This window comes from Dromiciops gliroides, chromosome 5 (assembly GCF_019393635.1).
Source record: "Dromiciops gliroides isolate mDroGli1 chromosome 5, mDroGli1.pri, whole genome shotgun sequence".
NCBI classification, from domain to species: Eukaryota; Metazoa; Chordata; class Mammalia; order Microbiotheria; family Microbiotheriidae; genus Dromiciops; species Dromiciops gliroides.
This window is the reverse complement of record NC_057865.1, coordinates 225077631-225088184: the sequence shown is the minus strand read 5'-3', so window position 1 is coordinate 225088184 and position 10554 is coordinate 225077631. Positions and strand designations below refer to the sequence as shown.

At 40.3% G+C, this 10554-nt stretch overlaps 1 non-coding gene across 1 annotated transcript; it reads right to left on the bottom strand.

Annotated features, from left to right (window-relative positions):
- Positions 1–10131: 10131 nt before the first annotated feature.
- Positions 10132–10213, bottom strand: TRNAS-CGA. The gene has a single exon. It is a non-coding gene; the product is annotated as a tRNA-Ser (tRNA).
- Positions 10214–10554: the final 341 nt, after the last annotated feature.

Below are 10554 nucleotides of genomic sequence, written 5' to 3'. Positions count from 1 at the left end.
ACAGTGTATAAAGCACCGGCCCTGGATTCAGGAGTACCTGAGTTCAAATCTGACCTCAGACACTTGACACTTAGCAGCTGTGTGACCCTGTGCAAGTCACTTAACCCCATTGCCCCGCAAAAAAAAAAAAAAAGAATTACACCCTGTTGCACACAAAAGTAGTTAGAATAAGGTGGTAGTTTATTTAGGAGCAAGGGAAGGGAAGGGTGGGAGGAGGGAAACCGTGAAAGAAATCCTTGGACTTCTCATGGGGAGATAGACACAAAGCACATGGCTCAGAGGTACCAAATCTCCTCGAACAGGAGACTGGAAGGTACTTTTATAGAGGACTGATGGGGGTGGACCATCTGCCTGTGAAAAGTTCCTTTAGTGAGGGAGGACCATCCCCCACTGGTGGTAGCTGGGGAAATTGGGTGAGGGGTGGCTACAGACCTCTCTTCAGGACACAAAGGCTGCAGCCACACCCAAATTTATCTCCCCAGGGTAAGGGAGACCAGAATGAAGGGTAGGAATCCGAAGCTAGCTCAGTCAGATTTGGTTCAGTTTATCTCTCTAGGCGTTATCTGTCCTCTGTTTTAGTTTCTCAAGGAGAAGGTTCCTTGATGTGCCCCAGAGAAATTCTGGGGTGCTCTGCACCCCATGACAAGTACTTTATAGAGCTAGAAAAAAATAGTAACACAATTCATCTGGAAAAATAAAAGGTCAATAATAAAAGGCAATCAATGAAAAAATGAGAAGGGAGACCAGCAGTATCAGATCTCAAACTATATACCACAAAGCTTTGATCATCAAAACAATTTCATATTGGGTTAGAAATAAATTGATCAGTAGAACAGATTAGGTACAGAAGCAAATGAGCACAGTAACCTAGTGTTTAATAAACTCAAAGAACTCAATTAGTAGAGCAAGAACTCACTATTCAACAAAATACTGTTGGGAAAACTGGAAAGGAGTCTGGAAAAAAATAGATATAGACAAATACCTTATACCATATACTAAGATAACCTCAAAACACGGATGTGATTTAGATATTTAAAAAAATAAGTAAATTAGTGGAACATGGAAGAAATTACCTGTTTGATCTATGGACAGGGGAAGAATTTATGACCAAACAAAATATAGAGAGGTTCAAAATAAGTGAAGAGGATACTTTTGATTACATAAAATTAAAGGTTTTGCACAAACAAAAGCAATGCAGCTGAAATTGGAAGAAAAGCAGGAAATTTGGTGGGAAAATCTTTTCAGCATATTTTTCTGATAAAGGTGTCATTTCTAAGATATGTAGGGCACTGAGCCAAATTCATAAGAATAAGAACAGGGGACAGCTAGGTGGTGCAGTGGATAGTATGTCGGCCCTGGATTCAGGAGGACCTAAGTTCAAATCTGGCCTCAGACACTTGACACTAGCTATGTGACCCTGGGCAAGTCACTTAACCCCCATTGCCCTGCAAAAAACAAAAAACCAACAAGAATAAGAACCATTCCCCAATTGCTAAATAATCAAAGGATATGAATAGGCAGTTTTCAGTGAAAGAAATTCATCCTATCAATAGCCATATGAAAAAATGCTCTAATCACCAATCATTAAAGAAATATGAAAACAACTCTGGGGTACCATCTTATATCCATAGATTGACTAAGATAAACAACAACAACCAGAAAATGACAAGTGCTAGAGGGGCTGAGCAAAAACTGTTGATAAAGGTGTGAACTAGTTCTATCATTCTGGAAAGCAATTAGAAACTATTCCCCAAAGCTATTAAACTCTGCATTCTTTTTGTTTTGGTTTGGTTTTTTGCAGAGCAATGAGAGTTAAGTGACTTTCCCAGGGCCACACAGCTAGTAAGTGTTAAGTGTCTGAGGTCGGATTTGAACTCAGGTCCTCCTGAATCCAGGACCAGTGCTTTATCCACTGCGCCACCTAGCTGCGCCTCTGTGCATTCTTTTTGACTCAACAATATTGCTTCTAGCTCTATACCCCCAAAAAGATCAAAGAAAGAAGAAAAGGACCCATGTATATGAAAATATTTATAGCACCTCTTTTGTAGCAGCAAAGAATTGGAAACTGAGGGGATGTCCATCAACTGGGCAATGGCTAAATAAGTTATGGTATATAAATGTGATGGATTGTGCTGTAAGAAATAATGATAAGGATGCTTTCAGGAAAATGGGAAGATTTGTATGAACTGATGCAAAGTAAAGTGAGCAGAACCAGGAGACCAGTTTATACAATAACAGTAATATTATAAAGATAATCAACTTTGAAAGACTTGGTACCTCTGATTAACACATTTAACATAATGGCCAACCACAATTTCAAAGGACTTATTATGAAAAATGCTGTACATTTCCATATTGAGAGCTAATATTCTTCTCCCTTGCTTCCTCCCCTTCCTTGTTCCCCTTTTTCCTCCCTTTCTTTCTTTACATAGCTAATGTGGGAATGTTTTGCACTAATAGATAGATATAGATATGTGTGTATGCATATATACTTGTAATTAATTTTATTTTTCTTGCTTTCTCAATGAGGGAAGATGGAAGGGAGAGAATTCAGAATTGAAAATATCAAATTAAATTAAAAAAAAATTAATGACGGGGCAGCTAGGTGGTGCAGTGGATAAAGCACTGGCCCTGGATTCAGGAGGACCTGAGTTCAAATCTGGCCTCAGATACTTGACACTTACTAGTTGTGTAATCCTGGGCAAGTCACTTAACCCTCATTGCCCTGCAAAAAAAAAAAAAAAGAAAGAAAGAAAGAAAAAGAAAAAAAAATTAATGACATAAGGTATAAAAGGAAATCTACGAAGCTACACCTTGGAACTATATGAGTCCAACTATAAAACACTTTGCAGAGATACATGTACCTAAATTACTGAAGAAAGCAATTGCTCAAATGTAGGTAAAGCCAATGTAATAAAAATTCTTTTACTTATTTGATAAATTAACTTACTTATTTAGTACCAATCAAGCTACCAAGGATTATTTTATAGAGCTAGCAAAAAATTTATGTGGAGAAACTCGAGGTAATAATGAAAAAAAGTGGGAAGGAAAGGAATCTATTAGTAACAAATCTGTAATACAAAGCAGTAATCATTAAAAAATTTTATTCTGATTTTTAAAAGGTTGATCTGAAAAAAAAGAAAAGAATCTATATGTTCTAAAATATTTATAGCAACTTTCTTTGTGGTGGCAAGTAATTGGAAATTGAGAAGATGCCCATAAGTTGGGAATGAATATGTTGTGGTATATGATTATGATGGAATACTACTGTGATGAGGTTGATTTTAGAAAAACATGGAAATTCTTGCATGAAATAATGAAACAGTGAAATGAACAGAACCAAGAAAACATTGTATATACTATCAGCAATATTGTTTGAAGAGTAAATGTGAATAACTAAGCTATTCTGAGTTATGTGAATATACAAAGAACCTATGAAGGAAGATGCTATCTACCTCCAGAGAAAGAACAGAAATATGGAACTATGTATTATTGTATAGTTTCATGTATATACCTGTTAAGGCTAAAATTCTAGCTAGACTGTCTAAAATATCTAATGAGTGGTCGCCAATAAATTATAAGCTTTAGCAAGAGTTAGGCTTTTAAGCATTTATTAAGGAGAATAAGAATTTAGTAAAGAGAGAGAGAAAGGGCTACATTCATCTATCTATTAAAGGGAGAGGGCATTTCTAGCTCCCTTCACCAGAGTCTTCAGGAAAGAGAGCGAGTCAGAGCGCCAGGCTCCCCCTTCTTCCTCCCACTAGCAAACGTCACTTCCTGACACCAAAGAAAAGACGCATGGTCTTGCCCTCAGAGACCTTCACCTCATGGCAGAGCTTTTCTACAGTAAGTCTCCAGCAGGTGGCGTCATTCCAATCGTTACATACCTTTGATAAATATTGGCCTTCTCTAGTGCAGGGTTGGGAGGGAGGGAGGGAGGGAAAGAGCTTGGAACTCAAGTGTAACAGCAAAAAATAGGTTGATTGGTAGAAGAGAGTAGGTATACAACATACAGAAGCAAATGTACTCATGAGTAAAATATTTGATAAACCCAAAGATTTCAGGTACTGGGGTAATGACTATTTGACAAAACTGTTGAAAAACCTGAGAAGTTGAGCAGAAATTAGATATTAACCAACAACTTAACCTGTATACCAAATAAAACTCTCAAATGAATATAAGACTTGATATCATAAGTGAATCGGAAGAACAAGGAAGAAATTTTCTTTCATGTCCTTGGAGAGAAGAATTTAGTTCATGACTAAAGAAGTGAAAGGATCACAAAGATAAAATGAACATTTTTATTATGCAAAATTGAAAAGTTTTTTCATCAACAAAACTAATCTGGTTAAAATTAGGAGGAGGAACCAGCCAAGATGGTGTAGGAGGAAGCAATATAGCCCACAACTACTTCATAAAAATCTAAAAAACACACCAGATGGAATTCTGATTGGGAAATCAGAGGAAAAAATATCTCAGTCATTTTTTTTCAGTCTAGGTGAATATAGGGAGACAGTTTGTGGACCCTGGGGATGAGGTCTAGCTGGAAGTACACTTCATGGACCTTTCTAGAGCCAGGACTGAATGAACCAGGTTTAAGATCTGGAAGAGAATGGATTATACTAGGTGGGATTTATACCAGGAATGCAGGGCTGGTTCAACATTAGGAATACTATCAACATAATCAACCACATCAATAAGAAATCTAACCAAAATCATATGATTATCTCAATAGATGCATTCCTAATAAAAACACTAGAGGGCAGCTAGGTGGTGCAGTGAATAGAGCACCAGCCTTGGAGTCAGGAGGACCTAAGTTCAAATCCGGCCTCAGACACTTAATACTTACTAGCTGTGTGACCCTGGGCAAGTCACTTAACCCCAACTGCCTCACAAAAAAACAATAATAATAATAATAAGCAGTATCTACCTAAAACCAACAGCAAGCATTATATGTAATGGAGATAAGTTATAGGCCATCCCAATAAGATCAGGGTATTACTAGATCAAAGGGTATGCACAGTTTAATAAGTTTTTTTTTTACTTTGTTCAAAATTGTTTTCTAGAATAGTTGTATCATTTCACAGTTCCACCAATAGTGCATTAATGTGTCTGTTTTCCTTAGTCCCTACAAAATTTGTAATTTCTGGAAAGCAGTTTGTAACTATGCACAAGAATTATCTAGAAAAATATCTCCTTGGGGGGGGTGGGGCAGCTATGTGATGTAGTGGATAAAGCACGGGCTCTGGATTCAGGAGGACATGAGTTCAAATCTGGCCTCAGACACTTGACATGTACTAGCTGTGTGACTCAGGGCAAGTCACTTAACCCTTATTGCCCCTGACTAACCTTAGGTACCTATGCTGAAGCGTGCTATTCAGTAATGATACCTTGGGCAATTCTCTTCTTGTGTTCTTCTGTGTATATATAAATGTTCAATTTTGTGTGTGTGTTTAAGTTCAGAATAAACAAAAAAAAAATTTAAAGCACATATTAGAGACATGGAGACAAAAGTCTCAGTGGAATCAACATGTGGCTTTCCTATGCCAATCAATAGCTTTACAACCTACCTCCTCCTGTTTGGGCCTGAACCACACCTACCTACTGACTGTAGAGTCTCTGAGGATGGAAAGAAAGCAAACACAATCAGTACATCACATCTCTTGGCTTCAAGAGGAATTAGAGAAAGCTCAGCACCTAGCCACAACTTCAGCCCAAAAGAACACTGAAATAAATAATAGTATGATGATTGAGTTGTCAAGACCTTCACCTAGAAGATAATGTTCTGTTGAGAAGTCATGATTATTCGTGGGATACACAAGTTAGCGATTTGTTTTTTTGGCAGGGCAGTGAGGGTTAAGTGACTTGCCCAGGGTCACACAGCTAGTAAGTGTTAAGTGTCTGAGGCCAGATTTGAACTCAGGTCCTCCTGACTCCAGGGCCAGTGCTCTATCCACTGGGCCACCTAGCTGCCCATAAGTTAGCAATTTGATAGAAAGCTACTCCATACCTAGGCATTGGAGAGACTGGTCAAATTGCTTTGTATACAACATGGTCCCAGGGACTGGTTGTGATTCTGCAAAAGCAATCCACTGTAACCCATTCTTGCCAATAGGTAAATTATTTGTATTATCTAAAAGGCAGACAAAAAGTGATGGGCACTCGTTTCAGGGAATGCCACATGGAAGAGATGATCTTCGGGTCACGAAGTTCTGACTCAATGACTCAGAAAGGCATTTCAAGTGAAGAATATTCTGTGAATTGTACCCCCACCAACTAGTTCAAATGATAGAAAAGATTTAAACTCAACAGCAGTAGCTTTTCTATCCAGCATTCTAGTTGTAGAATTGCTCAGGTTTCTATGTGCCCTAACAGAATATAGTGACCCAGGTAGCCTGCCTGGACCCTGTATAAGTTTAGGTTGAGGAAATCAGGACGATAGTCATGACAAGGATTTATGATTCAAGCACAAAATCAATGTAGGCCAGAGATAGAGGTAGATTTTGAAGAGGGCCAATGACATCACTTGGATGTGAAGTGAGGTGGACTTGTGCAAAGTCGTCAGTCTCTCTCTTTCAGACTCAGTGACAGGACAGAAGTCAAGATGGCCTATGAGTCAGTGTTTGACCTTGGTACTCCACAGCGCCTGCTTCAGCTGCCTTTATGGTCATTGGAAGAAATTGTTCTCATCCCCACATTGTGCTGGGGGAAGTCCTCATGTGCTTGGGACAGACATCCCCCTGACTCCCTGACAAGCTTGAGGCCTGTCATTTACCCTTAACCCTCCATCTGCCAAGATGGTTTTTACAGGGGTGTGGCTGCTGCTCTTCTTTTTAAAAGTAATAAACATTTTTATTTAAAGTTTTGGGCAAGGGCAGCTAGATGGCACAGTGGATAGAGCACCAGCCTTGGAGTCAGGAGGACCTGAGTTCAAATCCAGATTCAGATGCTTAACACTTACTAGCTGTGTGACTCTGGGCAAGTCACTTAACCCCAATTGCCTCACTTTAAAAATAAAAAAATAAGGTTTTGAGCAATAAGAAATCAGATATAGGTTATACATGTGCAATTAGATAAAAATTACATTTTAGTCGTTTTGTATAAACAAATTTGAATAAAAGAAAAAAATGGAAGAAAGTGAAAGACAAGGCACAGCTAGGTGGTGCAGTGGATAAAGCACTGGCCCTGGATTCAGGAGGACCTGAGTTCAAATCCGGGTTCAGACATTTGACACTAGCTATGTGACCCTGAGCAAGTCAATTAACCCTCATTGCCCCGACCAAAACCAAAAAAAATTGAAAAACAGCATGCTTCAGTGTGTGTTCAATCAGTATCAGCTCTTTCTCTGAAGGTGGGTAGTATGTTTCATTATTAGTCCTTTGGGATTGTCCCAAGACAATCATTGTATTGCTGAGAATAGTTGTCATTCACAGTTCTTCATCAAACAATTTTGCTGTATTTGTACACAATGTTCTCTTAGTTCTGCTCACTTCACCATATATCAGTTCATACAAGTGTTTCCAAGCCTTTCTGAAATCATCCTGCTTGTCGTTTCTTATAGCACAATAATATTCCATCACCATCATATACCACAGCTTATTATAGCCATTCCCCAACTGATGGGCATTCCTTTGATTTCCAATTCTTAGCCATCACAAAAAGCTGCTATAAATATTTTTGTACAAATAGGTCTTTTCCTCTTTTTGGGGATGTCTTTGGGATATAAACCTAGTAGTGGTATTGCTGGATCAAAGGGTATGTACAGTTCTATGGCCCTTTCGCATAGTTCCAAATTGCTTTCCAGAATGGAAATCTTTTTACAACTCCACCAACTGTGGATTGCATGCTACATCTTCTTACAGGTGAGAGTTGGCTGAATTAGGTAAATACCAAAGATGGATGAGCAGCCCTGAAAAGGGCTCATCAGCCCTCATACCAGAGGTGATGAGGACCTCCCTGAACACTCCCTATCTAGTGTAGGGATAGGGCAGATAATTCAATAGGAGAACTACAACTCTCGGAACACCCAAGATGGATGAGCAGCCCTGAAAAGGACTAACTTTTGATGTGCCAGGTGAAAGAGGTTAAATGGTTACAACATATAGCTAGGTGATATTAATATTTGTGATGTAATTTCAGTGGATATCATTTACAGCATGTATTATATATGTTACTGTTATTTTTCTTGTTTGTGTTTATTTACTCTTGTATACTGTAGTTACATTTGCAGCTTTACTGTATGCTTATTGACCTCTCTTTTTCTCCATATTTTATTAATTTCTAGAGCCACCAATGTAATTTCAGCTTTAATTTTGCTGTTTATGTATTTGCTTGTGTTCTGTGGATACTCGTGTATTGCTGTGACACTGCATGTACATGGCCTACATATGATTTAAACCTGTAGTCAATGAAGCAGTTTGTTAAGTAATGTTTTGCATGGTGCTATGTCTACTGTATGTATTGTGAATAACATGCTGAGATGATTGCCTGGGATGCTTGTTTAATCATCCGGTTTTTTGTTTTGTTTTTTAGTGAGGCAATTGGGGTTAAGTGACTTGCCCAGGGTCACACAGCTAGTAAGTGTTAAGTGTCTGAGGCCGGATTTGAACTCAGGTACTCCTGACTCCAGGACCGGTGCGCTATCCACTGCGCCATCTAGCTGCCCCTAATCATCCGGTTTTAATCATAAATGTTGCTATTTTCTTTGATTCTCGCCTATGTAACTCCAGAGGCCCTGTACTGGTCAGCTGATCCTTGAAATGGACTGCAAAATTTCAAACCCTGGGAAGAATGCAACCATTTAGCCAGATTTCCAGGTAAAAAGTCTGAAATCTAACTGGAATTCGAGAAAAAGAAAGAACATCTTAAGTTCTGAGTTAGTAGATTTTACTGTAGCAGTGAATTATTCTGGACTCCCGAATTTAACTAAGTCGAACAGAAGGGACTGAGGGGAGCCTGTGTGGAGAAATCAAACAATCTCAGATAAGTCAAACCACTGTTGGATTCACAAGGGCTAGTCTTGTGGCCCTTCCTTCTCCACCCAGCGAGCCCTCTGCTCTGAGGGACAGACACTGCCTCTAGGAAGAAGACTCCCTTTCTCCCAACTCTTCAGCTCCCTAAAGCTCTACCCTGAAACCCTAAGAGACCAACTACTAAAAACTTGAGGGGACATCAAAGGTTTCACAAAAATAAAGGGTGAAGTAATAGAAGGTACTCAACGTATAATGTGAATTAGCTTGTGGAACCGGTAGTTTATTGCTATGCACACACAAAAATAAGACGACAGACTTAAGGATGCACAAACAGATCAATCAGAATTCAATATAACTAGTTACGTTATCTCCTTTGATGCAAGTTTCCCTTTTTTGCTCTACTCTGCCCACGAAGATTAAAGTGGAATAAACTTTAAGGGTTACACATGGTATAATTAACCTTATTTTGACAGGCCAGGAATCAGTCACCCTATAAACGTCGGGGGAATAAGATTTGAACTCGGGAACTTGCAGTTCCAAGACAGTAACATTACCTCGGTGCTACATTAAGTACTGCCGTAGAGCTTTCGCTCCCTAACGCCTGCCTGACTCCAGTCTTCTGTGCAAGGACTTTAAATACATACATTTGTTTGCCCCCATCCCCTCACGCTCTACAACACCCCACTTAAGAAATGCCAGGGGATCCAGCTGCTGGCGCGTCCTGACCATGAGTCACCCTATCAACACCTCTCGCTCTCCTCTCTCCTTTCTCTCCTTAAACTCCCGGAAGGCGAAGTCCTAGCTGGTTCTCATTATACCGACTCTCTAAGAGTCTTTCCTGCCATTTTCCCTAAAAATACCTCTGCCTCACATCCAATCTAACCTCCAAAGTATAAGTATTCACACCCCTAAACCCTCCCCCCTCCAAAAAATTAATAAAAACTAATAAAAAATGAGCAGACCTAGAAAAGAAGGGACTAGCACGGCGGTTTCTCTTTCAACTATCAACGGGGCTGTGTAAAACACGCCCCGCTCCTCTACACCCCGAAAATCCAGGTGTTTGACCTTTTTTTTCCCCCAACCGAAATCGACACAGTATGAATTTGGTTGGGAGCCTCCCTTTTCTTGAGCAAGGAAAAAAAAAAAAAAACGAAACGGCCGTCACGAACAGGATTCGAACCTGTGCGGGGAAACCCCATTGGATTTCGAGTCCAACGCCTTAACCACTCGGCCACCGTGACTCCCGAGCTGAGTATTTGCCACGCGCTTATAGGAAGGGTCGCCAGCGGCGCGGAAAGGGTTTCGAGCCCGGAGAGAAAATGTCTTTTTCTCTTTTCGATCCAGACACCCCCTCACCCCTCACTCTCCGCGGTTTCTCTCCAAAGTTTGAGAGAGAGGACCCGGGAATCCCCTCAGGAAAGGGCGGGGCCCGGGATCGGCCCGAAGTGGGGCGGCGTCGGAGGGAAAGAGGGTCCGAGGGGGCGGCCCGGGGGCGTGGTTGAAACGTGGGGGCTCATCGGGGGGGAGGGAACGTCACTGGGAGCTGGGGGAGGCAAGGGTTTGGAGGGGCTAGAACGCCCGA